Source organism: Pseudophryne corroboree, chromosome 8 (assembly GCF_028390025.1).
Source record: "Pseudophryne corroboree isolate aPseCor3 chromosome 8, aPseCor3.hap2, whole genome shotgun sequence".
NCBI lineage: Eukaryota > Metazoa > Chordata > Amphibia > Anura > Myobatrachidae > Pseudophryne > Pseudophryne corroboree.
In genome coordinates, this window is record NC_086451.1 from 459,981,780 (window position 1) to 460,000,822 (window position 19,043).

Sequence of the window (19,043 nt, forward strand, 5' to 3'; positions counted from 1 at the left end):
TTACTTAGCGCAGTCGCAGTGCGAACATTGCGCATGCGCTCTAAGCTGATTTTCACTGCGATGCGAAAAAAAAGAACGAGCGAACGACTCGGAATGAGGGCCATAGTGTAATCACTGTACAGTGTGTGAGGGGGGCTGCTCTGTCTCTGGGGTGTATATAGTGTAATCACTGTACAGTGTGTGTGAGGGTGCTGCTCTGTCTCTGTGGGGTGTATATAATGTAATCACTGTACAGTGTGTGAGGGGGCTGCTCTGTCTCTGGGGTGTATATAGTGTAATCACTGTACAGTGTGTGAGGGGGCTGCTCTGTCTCTGTGGGGTGTATATAGTGTAATCACTGAACAGTGTGTGTGAGGGGGCTGCTCTGTCTCTGTGGGGTGTATATAGTGTAATCACTGTACAGTGTGTGTGAGGGGTTGCTCTGTCTCTGTGGGGTGTATATAGTGTAATCACTGTACAGTGTGTGAGGGGGCTGCTCTGTCTCTGGGGTGTATATAGTGTAATCACTGTACAGTGTGTGAGGGGGCTGCTCTGTCTCTGTGGGGTGTATATAGTGTAATCACTGTACAGTGTGTGAGGGGGATCTCTGTCTCTGTGGGGTGAATATAGGATAATCACTGTACAGTGTGTGTGAGGGAGCTGCTCTGTCTCTGTGGGGTGTATATAGTGTAATCACTGTACAGTGTGTGTGAGGGTCTGCTCTGTCTCTGTGGGGTGTATATAGTGTAATCACTATACAGTGTGCGAGGGGGCTGCTGTTTGCCTGTGGGGTGTATATAGTGTAATCACTGTACAGTGTGTGTGAGGGGGCTGCTCTGTCTCTGTGGTGTGTATATAGTGTAATCACTGTACAGTGTGTGTGAGGGGGCTGCTCTGTCTCTGTGGGGTGTATATAGTGTAATCACTGTACAGTGTGTGTGAGGGGTTGCTCTGTCTCTGTGGGGTGTATATAGTGTAATCACTGTACAGTGTGTGTGAGGGGGATACTCTGTCTCCGTAGGGTGTATATAGTGTAATCACTTTACAGTGTGTGTGAGGGGGCTGCCCTGTCTCTGTGGGGTGTATATAGTATAATCACTGTACAGTGTGTGTGAGGAGGCAGCGCTGTCTCTGTGGGGTGTATATAGTGTGATCACTGTACAGTGTGTGTGAGGGGGCTGCTCTGTCTCTGTGGGGTATATATAGTGTAATCACTGTACAGTGTGTGTTAGGGGGGATCTCTGTCTCTGTGGGGTGAATATAGGCCCTCATTCCGAGTTGTTCGCTCGTTCTTTTTCATCGCATCGCAGTGAAAATCCGCTTAGTACGCATGCGCAAAGTTCGCACTGCGACTGCGCCAAGTAACTTTACTATGAAGAAAGTATTTTTACTCACGGCTTTTTCTTCGCTCCGGCGATCGTAATGTGATTGACAGGAAATGGGTGTTACTGGGCGGAAACACGGCGTTTCAGGGGCGTGTGGCTGAAAACGCTACCGTTTCCGGAAAAAACGCAGGAGTGGCCGGAGAAACGGTGGGAGTGCCTGGGCGAACGCTGGGTGTGTTTGTGACGTCAACCAGGAACGACAAGCACTGAAATGATCGCACAGGCAGAGTAAGTCTGGAGCTACTCTGAAACTGCTAAGTAGTTAGTAATCGCAATATTGCGAATACATCGGTCGCAATTTTAAGAAGCTAAGATTCACTCCCAGTAGGCGGCGGCTTAGCGTGTGTAACTGTGCTAAATTCGCCTTGCGACCCGATCAACTCGGAATGAGGGCCATAGGCCCTCATTCCGAGTTGTTCGCTCGTTCTTTTTCATCGCATCGCAGTGAAAATCCGCTTAGTACGCATGCGCAAAGTTCGCACTGCGACTGCGCCAAGTAACTTTACTATGAAGAAAGTATTTTTACTCACGGCTTTTTCTTCGCTCCGGCGATCGTAATGTGATTGACAGGAAATGGGTGTTACTGGGCGGAAACACGGCGTTTCAGGGGCGTGTGGCTGAAAACGCTACCGTTTCCGGAAAAAACGCAGGAGTGGCCGGAGAAACGGTGGGAGTGCCTGGGCGAACGCTGGGTGTGTTTGTGACGTCAACCAGGAACGACAAGCACTGAACTGATCGCACAGGCAGAGTAAGTCTGGAGCTACTCTGAAACTGCTAAGTAGTTAGTAATCGCAATATTGCGAATACATCGGTCGCAATTTTAAGAAGCTAAGATTCACTCCCAGTAGGCGGCGGCTTAGCGTGTGTAACTCTGCTAAATTCGCCTTGCGACCGATCAACTCGGAATGAGGGCCCTAGTGTAATCACTGCACAGTGTGTGTGAGGGGGCTGCTCTGTCTCTGTGGGGTGTATATATAGTGTAATCACTGAACAGTGTGTGTTAGGGGGATCTCTGTCTCTGTGGGGTGTATATTGGCCCTCATTCCGAGTTGATCGGTCGCAAGGCGAATTTAGCAGAGTTACACACGCTTAGTCTACGCCTACTGGGAGTGTATCTTAGCATCTTAAAAGTGCGAACGAAGTTTACGCAATATTGCGAACAAAAAAAACAGCAGTTTTAGAGTAGCTCCAGACTTACTCTGCCTGTGCGATCAGTTCAGTGCTTGTCGTTCCTGGTTTGACGTCACAAACACTCCCAGCGTTCGCCCAGACACTCCCCCGTTTCTCCGGCCACTCCTGCGTTTTTTCCGGAAACGGTAGCGTTTTCAGCCACACGCCCATAAAACGCCGTGTTTCCGCCCAGTAACACCCATTTCCTGTCAATCACACTACGTTCGCCGGTGCGAACAAAAAGCCGTGAGTAAAAATCCTTTCTTCATAGCAGAATTACTTAGCGCAGTCGCAGTGCGAACATTGCGCATGCGCTCTAAGCTGATTTTCACTGCGATGCGAAAAAAAAGAACGAGCGAACGACTCGGAATGAGGGCCATAGTGTAATCACTGTACAGTGTGTGAGGGGGGCTGCTCTGTCTCTGGGGTGTATATAGTGTAATCACTGTACAGTGTGTGTGAGGGTGCTGCTCTGTCTCTGTGGGGTGTATATAGTGTAATCACTGTACAGTGTGTGTGAGGGGGCTGCTCTGTCTCTGGGGTGTATATAGTGTAATCACTGTACAGTGTGTGTGAGGGTGCTGCTCTGTCTCTGTGGGGTGTATATAATGTAATCACTGTACAGTGTGTGAGGGGGCTGCTCTGTCTCTGGGGTGTATATAGTGTAATCACTGTACAGTGTGTGAGGGGGCTGCTCTGTCTCTGTGGGGTGTATATAGTGTAATCACTGAACAGTGTGTGTGAGGGGGCTGCTCTGTCTCTGTGGGGTGTATATAGTGTAATCACTGTACAGTGTGTGTGAGGGGGCTGCTCTGTCTCTGTGGGGTGTATATAGTGTAATCACTGTACAATGTCTGTGAGGCTGTGTCTGTGGGGTGTATATAGTGTAATCACTGTACAATGTGTGTGAGGGGGCTGCTCTGTCTCTGTTGGGTGTATATAGTGTAATCACTGTACAATGTGTGTGAGGCTGTGTCTGTGGGGTGTATATAGTGTAATCACTGTACAGTGTGTGTGAGGGGGCTGCTCTCTCTCTGTGGGGTGTATATAGTGTAATCAATGTACAGTGTGTGTGAGGGGGCTGCTCTGTCTCTGTGGGGTGTATATAGTTTAACCACTGTACAGTGTGTGTGAGGGGGCTGCTCTGTCTCTGTGGGGTGTATATAGTGTAATCACTGTACAGTGTGTGTGAGGGGCTGCTCTGTATCTGTGGGGTGTATATAGTGTTGTTATTATTATATAGGATAACTATAGTGTGATCTCCCCGCAGCCTCAGACACGTCGCTCTGATGACAGAAACAACGCAGAGAAAGCCTGAGTGTAAGTATGAGTATGAGACGTCACACATGGATATAGCTGAGTGATGGGGATGATACAGTACTGTGAGTGTAAGTATGAGTATGAGACGGCCTCACACATGGATGTAGCTGAGTGATGGGGATGATACAGTACTGTGAGTGTAAGTATGAGTATGAGACGTCACACATGGATGTAGCTGAGTGATGGGGATGATACAGTACTGTGAGTGTAAGTATGAGTATGAGACGTCACACATGGATGTAGCTGAGTACTGTGAGTGTAAGTATGAGTATGAGACGTCACACATGGATGTAGCTGAGTGATGGGGATGATACAGTACTGTGAGTGTAAGTATGAGTATGAGACGTCACACATGGATGTAGCTGAGTGATGGGGATGATACAGTACTGTGAGTGTAAGTATGAGTATGAGACGTCACACATGGATGTAGCTGAGTACTGTGAGTGTAAGTATGAGTATGAGACGTCACACATGGATGTAGCTGAGTGATGGGGATGATACAGTACTGTGAGTGTAGGTATGAGTATGAGACGTCACACATGGATGTAGCTGAGTGATGGGGATGATACAGTAATGTGAGTGTAAGTATGAGTATGAGACGTCACACATGGATATAGCTGAGTGATGGGGATGATACAGTACTGTGAGTGTAAGTATGAGTATGAGACGTCACACATGGATGTAGCTGAGTGATGGGTATGATACAGTACTGTGAGTGTAAGTATGAGTATGAGACGTCACACATGGATGTAGCTGAGTGATGGGGATGATACAGTACTGTGAGTGTAAGTATGAGTATGAGACGTCACACATGGATGTAGCTGAGTGATGGAGATGATACAGTACTGTGAGTGTAAGTATGAGTATGAGACGTCACACATGGATATAGCTGAGTGATGGGGATGATACAGTACTGTGAGTGTAAGTATGAGTATGAGACGTCACACATGGATATAGCTGAGTGATGGGGGTGATACAGTACTGTGAGTGTAAGTATGAGTATGAGACGGCCTCACACATGGATGTAGCTGAGTGATGGGGATGATACAGTACTGTGAGTGTAAGTATGAGTATGAGACAGTGTTACACATGGATGTAGCTGAGTGATGGGGATGATACAGTACTGTGAGTGTAAGTATGAGTATGAGACGTCACACATGGATGTAGCTGAGTGATGGGGATGATACAGTACTGTGAGTGTAAGTATGAGTATGAGACATCACACATGGATGTAGCTGAGTGATGTGGATGATACAGTACTGTGAGTGTAAGTATGAGTATGAGACGTCACACATGGATGTAGCTGAGTGATGTGGATGATACAGTACTGTGAGTGTAAGTATGAGTATGAGACGTCACACATGGATGTAGCTGAGTGATGTGGATGATACAGTACTGTGAGTGTAAGTATGAGTATGAGACGTCACACATGGATGTAGCTGAGTGATGGGGATGATACAGTACTGTGAGTGTAAGTATGAGTATGAGACGTCACACATGGATGTAGCTGAGTGATGTGGATGATACAGTACTGTGAATGTTAGTATGAGTATGAGACGTCACACATGGATGTAGCTGAGTGATGTGGATGATACAGTACTGTGAGTGTAAGTATGAGTATGAGACGTCACACATGGATGTAGCTGAGTGATGTGGATGATACAGTACTGTGAGTGTAAGTATGAGTATGAGACGTCACACATGGATGTAGCTGAGTGATGGGGATGATACAGTACTGTGAGTGTAAGTATGAGTATGAGACGTCACACATGGATGTAGCTGAGTGATGTGGATGATACAGTACTGTGAATGTTAGTATGAGTATTACCTGACACTGTGGGGGCAATTATGGATCTGACACTGTAGGGGCAATTGTGGATCTGGCACTGTGGGGGCATTTGTATACCTGGCACTGTGGGGGCATTTGTGGATCTGGCACTGTGGGGGCATTTGTGGATCTGGTACTGTGGGGTATTTGTATACCTGGCACTGTGGGGGCATTTGTATACCTGGCACTGTGGGGTCAATTGTAGATCTGGCACTGTGGGGGCAATTGTGGATCTGGCACTGCACTATTGGGGGCATATGTCTGTGTTTCACATCTCCCATTTTAATTGGCCACACCCATTTTTTGGCGCACGTGCGCCGTGGGGCACAGTACCTCTATGGGGCACTCTCTGTTTGATGGTCGCCGCTTAGCCCCGCCAGGAGTGCACACAGACGCTCTCATTTCAGTGAATGGGGCACGTGCGTGTCACGGACACGTGCGCGCCCCAGATGCGGTGATAGGCCCAGGCACAGACGGAACTCCATCTGTAATGGTGACTAAACTACAAGCAGACAAACTACTGGGGGCATTACCACTGGGAGGCTAAACTAAAGGGGGGGGGGCTAAACTACTGGGGTCATAACTGCAGGGGCATTACCACTGGGGGCATAACTACTAGGGCGCTAAATGACTGGGGGCATTACTACAGGCAACATTACTACTGGGGGCAATACGGGCATTGCATAAGGGGCACCACTACTATGGGGTCTATATAAGGGGCACTACCAGTACAGTGGACATTGCATAATGGCACTCATTCCGAGTCGTTCGCTCGGTAATTTTCATTGCATCGCAGTGAAATTCCGCTTAGTACACATGCGCAATATTCACACTGCGACTGCGCCAAGTAACTTTACTATGAAGAAAGTATTTTTACTCACGGCTTTTTCTTCGCTCCGGCGATCGTAGTGTGATTGACAGGAAATGGGTGTTACTGGGCGGAAACACGGCGTTTCAGGGGCGTGTGGCTGAAAACGCTACCGTTTCCAGAAAAAACGCAGGAGTGGCCGGAGAAACGGTGGGAGTGTCTGGGTGAACGCTGGGTGTGTTTGTGACGTCAACCAGGAACGACAAGCACTGAAATGATCGCACAGGCAGAGTAAGTCTGGAGCTACTCTGAAACTGCTAAGTAGTTTGTAATCGCAATATTGCGAATACATCGGTCGCAATTTTAAGAAGCTAAGATTCACTCCCAGTGGGCGTAGGCTTAGCGTGTGTAACTCTGCTAAATTCGCCTTGCGACCGATCAACTCGGAATGAGGGCCAATGAGCGCTACAACTGTGGCCACTGTATAAGAAGCGCCACCTCACATGCACCGAAGACGCACGCAAATGTTATTTCCCCTTCCATGGTGCCTCCCCTATCATTTTCTTCTGGATCCGCCCCTGTGCCTGTCTGTATACTGTATACCTGCAGCTGAGTCACATGCAGTCTCTGTACGTATCTCTGCCTGTCTGTATACTGTATACCTGCAGCTGAGTCATATGCGGTCTCTGTACGTATCTCTGCCTGTCTGTATACTGTATACCTGCAGCTGAGTCATATGCGGTCTCTGTACGTATCTCTGCCTGTCTGTATACTGTATACCCGCAGCTGAGTCATATGCGGTCTCTGTACGTATCTCTGCCTGTCTGTATACAGTATACCTGCAGCTGAGTCATATGCAGTCTCTGTACTTATCTCTGCCTGTCTGTATACTGTATACCTGCAGCTGAGTCATATGCAGTCTCTGTACTTATCTCTGCCTATCTATATACAGTGTACCTGCAGCTGAGTCATATGCAGTCTCTGTACTTATCTCTGCCTGTCTGTATACTGTATACCTGCAGCTGAGTCATATGCAGTCTCTGTACTTATCTCTGCCTGTATGTATACAGTACACCTGCAGCTGAGTCATATGCAGTCTCTGTACGTATCTCTGCCTGTCTGTATACTGTATACCTGCAGCTGAGTCATATGCAGTCTCTGTACTTATCTCTGCCTATCTATATACAGTGTACCTGCAGCTGAGTCATATGCAGTCTCTGTACTTATCTCTGCCTGTCTGTATACTGTATACCTGCAGCTGAGTCATATGCAGTCTCTGTACTTATCTCTGCCTGTATGTATACAGTACACCTGCAGCTGAGTCATATGCAGTCTCTGTACTTATCTCTGCCTGTCTGTATACAGTATACCTGCAGCTGAGTCATATGCAGTCTCTGTACTTATCTCTGCCTGTCTGTATACAGTGTACCTGCAGCTGAGTCATATGCAGTCTCTGTACTTATCTCTGCCTGTATGTATACAGTACACCTGCAGCTGAGTCATATGTAGTCTCTGTACTTATCTCTGCCTGTCTGTATACAGTATACCTGCAGCTGAGTCATATGCGGTCTCTGTACTTATCTCTGCCTGTCTGTATACAGTATACCTGCAGCTGAGTCATATGCGGTCTCTGTACTTATATCTGCCTGTCTGTATACAGTGTACCTGCAGCTGAGTCATATGCAGTCTCTGTACTTATCTCTGCCCGTCTGTATACTGTATACCTGCAGCTGAGTCATATGCGGTCTCTGTACTTATATCTGCCTGTCTGTATACAGTATACCTGCAGCTGAGTCATATGCGGTCTCTGTACTTATATCTGCCTGTCTGTATACAGTGTACCTGCAGCTGAGTCATATGCAGTCTCTGTACTTATCTCTGCCCGTCTGTATACAGTATATCTGCAGCTGAGTCATATGCAGTCTCTGTACTTATCTCTGCCTGTCTGTATACAGTATACCTGCAGCTGAGTCATATGTAGTCTCTGTACTTATCTCTGCCTGTATGTATACAGTATACCTGCAGCTGAGTCATATGTAGTCTCTGTACTTATCTCTGCCTGTCTGTATACAGTATACCTGCAGCTGAGTCATATGCGGTCTCTGTACTTATATCTGCCTGTCTGTATACAGTGTACCTGCAGCTGAGTCATATGCGGTCTCTGTACTTATCTCTGCCTGTCTGTATACAGTGTACCTGCAGCTGAGTCATATGCAGTCTCTGTACTTATCTCTGCCTGTCTGTATACAGTATACCTGCAGCTGAGTCATATGCGGTCTCTGGACTTACCTCTGCCTGTCTGTATACAGTATACCTGCAGCTGAGTCATATGCGGTTTCTGTACTTATCTCTGCCTGTCTGTATACTGTATACCTGCAGCTGAGTCATATGCAGTCTCTGTACTTATATCTGCCTGTCTGTATACAGTATACCTGCAGCTGAGTCATATGCAGTCTCTGTACTTATCTCTGCCTGTCTTTATACAGTATACCTGCAGATGAGTCATTTGCGGTCTCTGTACTTATCTCTGCCTGTCTGTATACAGTATACCTGCAGCTGAGTCATATGCGGTCTCTGTACTTATCTCTGCCTGTCTGTATACAGTATACCTGCGGCTGAGTCATATGCAGTCTCTGTACTTATCTCTGCCTGTCTGTATACTGTATACCTGCAGCTGAGTCAAATGCAGTCTCTGTACTTACATCTGCCTGTCTGTATATAGTATACCTGCAGCTGAGTCATATGCAGTCTCTGTACTTATCTCTGCCTGTCTGTATACTGTATATCTGCAGCTGATTCATATGCGGTCTCTGTACTTATCTCTGCCTGTCTGTATACAGTATACCTGCAGCTGAGTCATATGCAGTCTCAGTACTTATCTCTGCCTGTCTGTATACAGTATACCTGCAGCTGAGTCATATGCAGTGTCTGTACTTATCTCTGCCTGTCTGTATACAGTATACCTGCAGCTGAGTCATATGCAGCCTCTGTACTTATCTCTGCCTGTCTGCAGAGCCGGCCCTAACCAATATGATGCCCTAGGCAAGATTTTGGCTGGTGCCCCCTAGCACCCCTGCTGGTTCTGCCTCTGACCTTGCACCTCTTGCCCAGCACCATCATCCCTCACCCATAGCAGTCCTCATAGCCAGATTAAGAGGGGGATGCAGGGCATACTGTACCCCTTCCCTGCCAGAGCACACAGACATCACTGGCTTTCTCTCTTAAGCAGCAGCAGAACCAGCAACCAGAATGCGAGCAGGACAGTATGCGATGCAGGCAGAGACACAGGAATATCATGTTTCATGAGCTACCGACAGAGCTTTCTGACCAGAGGAAAGATAGGAGGGTAGAGAGTGCTATAAGTGACACAGGGATCCAAGCGTCTCATCCCCACCTGGGTGTCTGAGTCCTGTGTAAACTATTAAGCAACTAAACCATTTGGGTCTAGAGATAGAGACACATACACAGAGTCCTACAGAGTCCTTTCCCAGGGTGTAAGTAGCACAGAGGCTGCTGCTATTATTGCCTGTGACAAGATAAATTATTTAATTTTTCTATGTGTATTTTAAGGTTAATTTGCCTTTGTTCCACTACAAGAAAAGTGTATAAAATAGTTGTCTTTCAATTAGGTGGAGCTATAAACAGTACCCAGGCATTATTCAAATATTTTTTAAAGCGAATATATACAATTGGTTTAAATTGGATATACACAATCTATACCTCCCACTATGACCCATTCCAGGAGGGACAAAATGTTGGGAGGTATGCACAATTTAATATACATCCCACACATTCCATCGGGGCCCCCCTGACTTAAGTGCCCTAAGCACCCCCAAGGCTTAATCTGGCCCTGGCAGTCCTTGTACCCCCTATATTTTAAATAGGAATAGTTCGCACATTTGACGCACAGCCCAAAAAGGGGCATCTTCTTGCTGGGAAGGGGCATGGCCACACAATAGTAACCCCAATTCCAATTACGCCACACAGTACTGCAACTTTATTCACATTCTATCTTGCGATAGTGTCCATAATTCATATTACATCCCACAGTAGTATGACTTTACCTTATAAACGTTATTCCTCACAGTAGAGCCCCTTATTCACATTACATCACACTGAATTGCTCCTTATTCACATTACACCACACCTTATTGCTCTTTATTCACATTAGACGACACAGTAGTGCCCTTTCTCTATGCAACGCCACATAGTAGAGCACCTTATACACATAATGCCACACATTAGTAATGCATTTCTACAAAATTCCACACAGTAATGCCCCTTACACATATGAGACACATTAATGTCCTTATAAACATAATGCACCTTACACATTATGACAACCTTTATTAATGCCCTTTTACACATAATGTCCCTTACACATATGCCGCACATTATTAATGCCCTTATACACATAATGACACACATAGTGCCCCCTACACATTTGCTGCACATTATTAGTGCCCCTATACACATAATGACACACATACAGTAGTACCCTGTTACACATATGCCGCACATTATTAATGCCCTTATACACATAATGACACACATAGTGGCCCTTTACACATATGTTGCACATTATTAATGCATTTTTACATGACACACATAATGCTCCTTACACATATTCCGAACACTACTGCACAACCAACCCACTCACATGCACACAGCACTCACACTGCCACTAACACGGTGACCTCTGCCTCTGCTTGGATACAGATGTGTCCTCACAAATCTTGCATCAATGCTAACGTCGGGCACCTTTTTTTTTATGAAAATGCATCTTATTTGCATTGCTATGTGGCTAGGATGCACAAGCAGCTTCTGCTGATTAAACTGATATGCAGCATGCCTATATACTGTGTGAGACTGTGGCTGTATCTGCATATGAAATGCTACACACAGGATATAAGCATGCCGCATATCATTTTAATCAGCAGAAGCTGCTGATGCCCCTAGGCATACCAAATGCCCTAGGCCAGTGGTTCCCAAACTGTGTGCCGTGGCTCCCTGGGGTGCCTCGGGACACTTGCAGGGGTGCCCTGGGTTGGTGGTCCAGGACCAATTCAAATTATTTATGGTCAATATAAGAGGCAAAACTAATGCTGGTGGCTGTCAGTCATAAAATATGGGGACAAACAGAAGCACATCTTGTCCCTCACCACAAAATTGAGCTTAAGGATGACATATACACACAATCTACTTAGTTTAATATTTCTTTCTAATTTTCTCAATAAGAAATTATTTACCTAGGGGTGCCGTGAAAAAAATTCTGATACTCTAGGGCACCATGATTCAAAAAAGTTTGGGAACCACTGCCCTAGGCAATTGCCTAGTTTGCCTATGCCTATGGCCGGCTCTGCCTGTCTGTATACTGTGTACCTGCAGCTGAGTCATATGCAGTCTGTACTTATCTCTGCCTGTCTGTATACAGTATACCTGCAGCTGAGTCATATGCAGTCTCTGTACTTATTTCTGCCTGTCTGTATACAGTATACCTGCAGCTGAGTCATATGCGGTCTCTGTACTTATCTCTGCCTGTCTGTATATAGTATACCTGCAGCTGAGTCATATGCAGTCTCTGTACTTATCTCTGCCTGTCTGTATACAGTATACCTGCAGCTGAGTCATATGCGGTCTCTGTACTTATATCTGCCTGTCTGTATACAGTATACCTGCAGCTGAGTCATATGCAGTCTCTGTACTTATCTCTGCCTGTCTGTATACTGTATACCTGCAGCTGAGTCATATGCAGTCTCTGTACTTATCTCTGCCTGTCTGTATACAGTATACCTGCAGCTAAGTCATATGCAGTCTCTGTACTTATCTCTGCCTGTCTGTATACAGTACACCTGCAGCTGAGTCATATGCAGTGTCTGGACTTATCTCTGCCTGTCTGTATACAGTATACCTGCAGCTGAGTCATATGTAGTCTCTGTACTTATCTCTGCCTGTCTGTATACAGTATACCTGCGGCTGAGTCATATGCAGTGTCTATACTTATCTCTGCCTGTCTGTATACAGTATACCTGCAGCTGAGTCATATGCAGTCTCTGTACTTATCTCTGCCTGTCTGTATACTGTATACCTGCAGCTGATTCATATGCAGTGTCTGTACGTATCTCTGCCTGTCTGTATACAGTATACCTGCAGCTGAGTCATATGCAGTCTCTGTACTTATCTCTGCCTGTCTGTATACACTGTACCTGCAGCTGAGTCATATGCAGTCTCTGTACTTATCTCTGCCTGTCTGTATACAGTATACCTGCAGCTGAGTCATATGCAGTCTCTGTACTTATCTCTGCCTGTCTGTATACTGTATACCTGCAGCTGAGTCATATGCAGTGTCTGTACTTATCTCTGCCTGTCTGTATACAGTATACCTGCAGCTGAGTCATATGCGGTCTCTGTACTTATCTCTGCCTGTCTGTATACAGTATACCTGCAGCTGAGTCATATGCAGTCTCTGTACTTATCTCTGCCTGTCTGTATACAGTATACCTGCGGCTGAGTCATATGCAGTCTCTGTACTTACCTCTGCCTGTCTGTATACAGTATACCTGCAGCTGAGTCATATGCAGTCTCTGTACTTACCTCTGCCTGTCTGTATACAGTATACCTGCAGCTGAGTCATATGCAGTCTCTGTACATACCTCTGCCTGTCTGTATACAGTATACCTGCAGCTGAGTCATATGCAGTCTCTGTACTTACCTCTGCCTGTCTGTATACAGTATACCTGCAGCTGAGTCATATGCAGTCTCTGTACTTATCTCTGCCTGTCTGTATATAGTATACCTGCAGCTGAGTCATATGCAGTCTCTGTACTTATCTCTGCCTGTCTGTATACAGTATACCTGCAGCTGAGTCATATGCAGTCTCTGTACTTATCTCTGCCTGTCTGTATACAGTATACCTGCAGCTGAGTCATATGCAGTCTCTGTACTTACCTCTGCCTGTCTGTATACAGTATACCTGCAGCTGAGTCATATGCAGTCTCTGTACTTACCTCTGCCTGTCTGTATACAGTATACCTGCAGCTGAGTCATATGCAGTCTCTGTACTTATCTCTGCCTGTCTGTATACAGTATACCTGCAGCTGAGTCATATGCAGTCTCTGTACTTATCTCTGCCTGTCTGTATACAGTATACCTGCAGCTGAGTCATATGTAGTCTCTGCACTTATCTCTGCCTGTCTGTATACTGTATACCTGCAGCTGAGTCATATGCAGTGTCTGCTAGAGATGAGCGGGTTCGGTTTCTCTGAATCCGAACCCGCCAGAACTTCATGTTTTTTTTCACGGGTCCGAGCGACTCGGATCTTCCCGCCTTGCTCGGTTAACCCGAGCGCGCCCGAACGTCATCATGACGCTGTCGGATTCTCGCGAGGCTCGGATTCTATCGCGAGACTCGGATTCTATATAAGGAGCCGCGCGTCGCCGCCATTTTCACACGTGCATTGAGATTGATAGGGAGAGGACGTGGCTGGCGTCCTCTCCATTTAGATTATAAGAGACTGAGAGAGATTTACTGGAGCTGACTAGGAGGAGTGTCTGTTACTGTAGAAGTGTAGAGACTGAGTGGAGAGAGTTTACTAGTGAGGACAGTGCAGTTTACTTTATAATCCGTTCTCTGCCTGAAAAAAGCGATACACAGCACACAGTGACTCAGTCACATACCATATCTGTGTGCACTGCTCAGGCTCAGGCCAGTGTGCTGCATCATCTATTATCTATATATAATATTATATATATCTGTCTGACTGCTCAGCTCACACAGCTTATAATTGTGGGGGAGACTGGGGAGCACTACTGCAGTGCCAGTTATAGGTTATAGCAGGAGCCAGGAGTACATAATATATTATATAGTGAGTGACCACCAGACACACAGTGCAGTTTATTTAATATATCCGTTCTCTGCCTGAAAAAAGCGATACACACAGTGACTCAGTCAGTCACATACCATATCTGTGTGCACTGCTCAGGCTCAGGCCAGTGTGCTGCATCATCTATATATATTATATATCTGTCTGACTGCTCAGCTCACACAGCTTATAATTGTGGGGGAGACTGGGGAGCACTACTGCAGTGCCAGTTATAGGTTATAGCAGGAGCCAGGAGTACATAATATTATATTAAAATTAAACAGTGCACACTTTTGCTGCAGGAGTGCCACTGCCAGTGTGACTAGTGACCAGTGACCTGACCACCAGTATATATAATATTAGTAGTAGTATACTATCTCTTTATCAACCAGTCTATATTAGCAGCAGACACAGTACAGTGCGGTAGTTCACGGCTGTGGCTACCTCTGTGTCGGCACTCGGCAGCCCGTCCATAATTGTATATACCACCTAACCGTGGTTTTTTTTTCTTTCTTTATAGTCATACTAGTTACGAGTATACTATCTCTTTATCAACCAGTCTATATTAGCAGCAGACACAGTACAGTGCGGTAGTTCACGGCTGTGGCTACCTCTGTGTCGGCACTCGGCAGCCCGTCCATAATTGTATATACCACCTAACCGTGGTTTTTTTTTCTTTCTTTATACATACATACTAGTTACGAGTATACTATCTCTTTATCAACCAGTCTATATTAGCAGCAGACACAGTACAGTGCGGTAGTTCACGGCTGTGGCTACCTCTGTGTCGGCACTCGGCAGCCCGTCCATAATTGTATATACCACCTAACCGTGGTTTTTTTTTCTTTCTTTATACATACATACTAGTTACGAGTATACTATCTCTTTATCAACCAGTCTATATATTAGCAGCAGACACAGTACAGTGCGGTAGTTCACGGCTGTGGCTACCTCTGTGTCGGCACTCGGCAGCCCGTCCATAATTGTATATACCACCTAACCGTGGTTTTTTTTTCTTTCTTTATACATACATACTAGTTACGAGTATACTATCTCTTTATCAACCAGTCTATATTAGCAGCAGACACAGTACAGTGCGGTAGTTCACGGCTGTGGCTACCTCTGTGTCGGCACTCGGCAGCCCGTCCATAATTGTATACTAGTATCCAATCCATCCATCTCCATTGTTTACCTGAGGTGCCTTTTAGTTGTGCCTATTAAAATATGGAGAACAAAAATGTTGAGGTTCCAAAATTAGGGAAAGATCAAGATCCACTTCCACCTCGTGCTGAAGCTGCTGCCACTAGTCATGGCCGAGACGATGAAATGCCAGCAACGTCGTCTGCCAAGGCCGATGCCCAATGTCATAGTACAGAGCATGTCAAATCCAAAACACCAAATATCAGAAAAAAAAGGACTCCAAAACCTAAAATAAAATTGTCGGAGGAGAAGCGTAAACTTGCCAATATGCCATTTACCACACGGAGTGGCAAGGAACGGCTGAGGCCCTGGCCTATGTTCATGGCTAGTGGTTCAGCTTCACATGAGGATGGAAGCACTCAGCCTCTCGCTAGAAAAATGAAAAGACTCAAGCTGGCAAAAGCAGCACAGCAAAGAACTGTGCATTCTTCGAAATCCCAAATCCACAAGGAGAGTCCAATTGTGTCGGTTGCGATGCCTGACCTTCCCAACACTGGACGTGAAGAGCATGCGCCTTCCACCATTTGCACGCCCCCTGCAAGTGCTGGAAGGAGCACCCGCAGTCCAGTTCCTGATAGTCAGATTGAAGATGTCAGTGTTGAAGTACACCAGGATGAGGAGGATATGGGTGTTGCTGGCGCTGGGGAGGAAATTGACCAGGAGGATTCTGATGGTGAGGTGGTTTGTTTAAGTCAGGCACCCGGGGAGACACCTGTTGTCCGTGGGAGGAATATGGCCGTTGACATGCCAGGTGAAAATACCAAAAAAATCAGCTCTTCGGTGTGGAGGTATTTCACCAGAAATGCGGACAACAGGTGTCAAGCCGTGTGTTCCCTTTGTCAAGCTGTAATAAGTAGGGGTAAGGACGTTAACCACCTCGGAACATCCTCCCTTATACGTCACCTGCAGCGCATTCATAATAAGTCAGTGACAAGTTCAAAAACTTTGGGTGACAGCGGAAGCAGTCCACTGACCAGTAAATCCCTTCCTCTTGTAACCAAGCTCACGCAAACCACCCCACCAACTCCCTCAGTGTCAATTTCCTCCTTCCCCAGGAATGCCAATAGTCCTGCAGGCCATGTCACTGGCAATTCTGACGAGTCCTCTCCTGCCTGGGATTCCTCCGATGCATCCTTGCGTGTAACGCCTACTGCTGCTGGCGCTGCTGTTGTTGCCGCTGGGAGTCGATGGTCATCCCAGAGGGGAAGTCGTAAGCCCACTTGTACTACTTCCAGTAAGCAATTGACTGTTCAACAGTCCTTTGCGAGGAAGATGAAATATCACAGCAGTCATCCTACTGCAAAGCGGATAACTGAGGCCTTGACAACTATGTTGGTGTTAGACGTGCGTCCGGTATCCGCCGTTAGTTCACAGGGAACTAGACAATTTATTGAGGCAGTGTGCCCCCGTTACCAAATACCATCTAGGTTCCACTTCTCTAGGCAGGCGATACCGAGAATGTACACGGACGTCAGAAAAAGACTCACCAGTGTCCTAAAAAATGCAGTTGTACCCAATGTCCACTTAACCACGGACATGTGGACAAGTGGAGCAGGGCAGGGTCAGGACTATATGACTGTGACAGCCCACTGGGTAGATGTATGGACTCCCGCCGCAAGAACAGCAGCGGCGGCACCAGTAGCAGCATCTCGCAAACGCCAACTCTTTCCTAGGCAGGCTACGCTTTGTATCACCGCTTTCCAGAATATGCACACAGCTGAAAACCTCTTACGGCAACTGAGGAAGATCATCGCGGAATGGCTTACCCCAATTGGACTCTCCTGTGGATTTGTGGCATCGGACAACGCCAGCAATATTGTGTGTGCATTAAATATGGTCAAATTCCAGCACGTCCCATGTTTTGCACATACCTTGAATTTGGTGGTGCAGAATTTTTTAAAAAACGACAGGGGCGTGCAAGAGATGCTGTCGGTGGCCAGAAAAATTGCGGGACACTTTCGGCGTACAGGCACCACGTACAGAAGACTGGAGCACCACCAAAAACTACTGAACCTGCCCTGCCATCATCTGAAGCAAGAAGTGGTAACGAGGTGGAATTCAACCCTCTATATGCTTCAGAGGTTGGAGGAGCAGCAAAAGGCCATTCAAGCCTATACAATTGAGCACGATATAGGAGGTGGAATGCACCTGTCTCAAGTGCAGTGGAGAATGATTTCAACGTTGTGCAAGGTTCTGATGCCCTTTGAACTTGCCACACGTGAAGTCAGTTCAGACACTGCCAGCCTGAGTCAGGTCATTCCCCTCATCAGGCTTTTGCAGAAGAAGCTGGAGGCATTGAAGGAGGAGCTAAAAGGGAGCGATTCCGCTAGGCATGTGGGACTTGTGGATGCAGCCCTTAATTCGCTTAACAAGGATTCACGGGTGGTCAATCTGTTGAAATCAGAGCACTACATTTTGGCCACCGTGCTCGATCCTAGATTTAAAGCCTACCTTGGATCTCTCTTTCCGGCAGACACAGGTCTGCTGGGGTTGAAAGACCTGCTGGTGACAAAATTGTCAAGTCAAGCGGAACGCGACCTGTCAACATCTCCTCCTTCACATTCTCCCGCAACTGGGGGTGCGAGGAAAAGGCTCAGAATTCCGAGCCCACCCGCTGGCGGTGATGCAGGGCAGTCTGGAGCGACTGCTGATGCTGACATCTGGTCCGGACTGAAGGACCTGACAACGATTACGGACATGTCGTCTACTGTCACTGCATATGATTCTCTCAACATTGATAGAATGGTGGAGGATTATATGAGTGACCGCATCCAAGTAGGCACGTCACACAGTCCGTACTTATACTGGCAGGAAAAAGAGGCAATTTGGAGGCCCTTGCACAAACTGGCTTTATTCTACCTAAGTTGCCCTCCCACAAGTGTGTACTCCGAAAGAGTGTTTAGTGCCGCCGCTCACCTTGTCAGCAATCGGCGTACGAGGTTACATCCAGAAAATGTGGAGAAGATGATGTTCATTAAAATGAATTATAATCAATTCCTCCGCGGAGACATTGACCAGCAGCAATTGCCTCCACAAAGTACACAGGGAGCAGAGATGGTGGATTCCAGTGGGGACGAATTGATAATCTGTGAGGAGGGGGATGTACACGGTGATATATCGGAGGGTGAAGATGAGGTGGACATCTTGCCTCTGTAGAGCCAGTTTGTGCAAGGAGAGATTAATTGCTTCTTTTTTGGGGGGGGGTCCAAACCAACCCGTCATATCAGTCACAGTCGTGTGGCAGACCCTGTCACTGAAATGATGGGTTGGTTAAAGTGTGCATGTCCTGTTTTGTTTATACAACATAAGGGTGGGTGGGAGGGCCCAAGGACAATTCCATCTTGCACCTCTTTTTTCTTTTTTTTCTTTGCATCATGTGCTGATTGGGGAGGGTTTTTTGGAAGGGACATCCTGCGTGACACTGCAGTGCCACTCCTAGATGGGCCCGGTGTTTGTGTCGGCCACTAGGGTCGCTAATCTTACTCACACAG

At 46.7% G+C, this 19,043-nt stretch overlaps 1 long non-coding RNA gene across 1 annotated transcript in view; it reads left to right on the top strand.

The window, feature by feature from the left end:
• The window catches only part of LOC134949637 (uncharacterized), a 121,067-nt gene that overhangs the window by 25,537 nt on the left and 76,487 nt on the right, over positions 1-19,043 (top strand). The window contains exon 3 of the long non-coding RNA XR_010183182.1: positions 3,805-3,854. This is a non-coding gene — a long non-coding RNA (uncharacterized LOC134949637). The remainder of the gene's footprint in view (positions 1-3,804; positions 3,855-19,043) is intronic.